Source organism: Asparagus officinalis, chromosome 1 (genome assembly GCF_001876935.1).
Source record: "Asparagus officinalis chromosome 1, Aspof.V1, whole genome shotgun sequence".
Taxonomy (NCBI): domain Eukaryota; kingdom Viridiplantae; phylum Streptophyta; class Magnoliopsida; order Asparagales; family Asparagaceae; genus Asparagus; species Asparagus officinalis.
Window position 1 is genome coordinate 12,706,344 of NC_033794.1, and position 1,111 is coordinate 12,707,454.

Genomic DNA, 1,111 nt, shown 5'->3' on the forward strand with positions numbered 1-1,111 from the left:
TCGAATATCTGTTTATATCCGTGATCATATCCGATCCGATTCTCAAATATCCGAACCGTATCCGTTTCCGATAAGTGCCGATATGGTTAATGTTTTTCCTTACCGAAGATGATCCGTATCCATATCCGTATCCGTTTATAAAAAGCGGATATGGATATGGTAAGTGTCATATCCGAACCGTATCCGCTCCGATAACACCCCTAGTTATAGTCGACTACTCAGCTTCGAATGTTGAATTCCAGATTCTTTGTTTTACAGAGTAGTCGAGTAATGACAATAATAGTCAACTATTAAGGAAAATTCTGAGTTTTCTGAAGTTTATTGAACTCAGAGTAGTCGACCACAACAATAATTAGTCGACTACTAAGACAGTTTTCTGACATTTCAGAATTCAAATTAATGACAGTTTATAGCCGTTTTGTGTACGTTTTTAGGGTTTGAAAACCTATCTTTTCAAGGCTATAAATATGATACATGTTCAGAATTTTGGGTTACGAATTCAAATACATAAGATTCAAGTTTTTGTGCATCTTTCAAAAGAAATTTTTTCAGATTTTCACAAAGTGTTGAGAAAAATCATTTTCTGATTTTGCCTTTGATCCTCATTCAATATACAATCAAGTTAAGCAATTTTCAGAGATTCAAAACGTTCCTAGCCACTGTTACACATCACAATACTATCAAGACTTATATGAATCAAGTTGTATCAAGACAAGTGTTCTCTCGGGTGTGAGAGGTGTAATCTCTTGGTGAAGAGATTAGGTGCAATTTGCAGGGACTTGCAAATTGGTCAGGTTTGATGTTTTAATTTTGTATGTTTTTCAAAATCATAGTGGAACTCTCAAGCGGGATTTGCTTAGGGATTGGATGTACACCTGGGAGGTGGAACCAGTATAAAATTTTGTGTTTGTGATTGTTATTTTTTGTGATTGTGCTATTTCTTTGCAAATTATAATCTTCTTTGCATTAATTTTTAAAAGAATACTATTCACCCCCCCCCCCCCCCCCCTTCTAGTGTATCTATTTCAGATCCTACACGTTACTCCACTATTTTGCCAACCTCTATTGGATTTGATCGTGAATGCTCGATTCCATCCATCCTCCAACATAT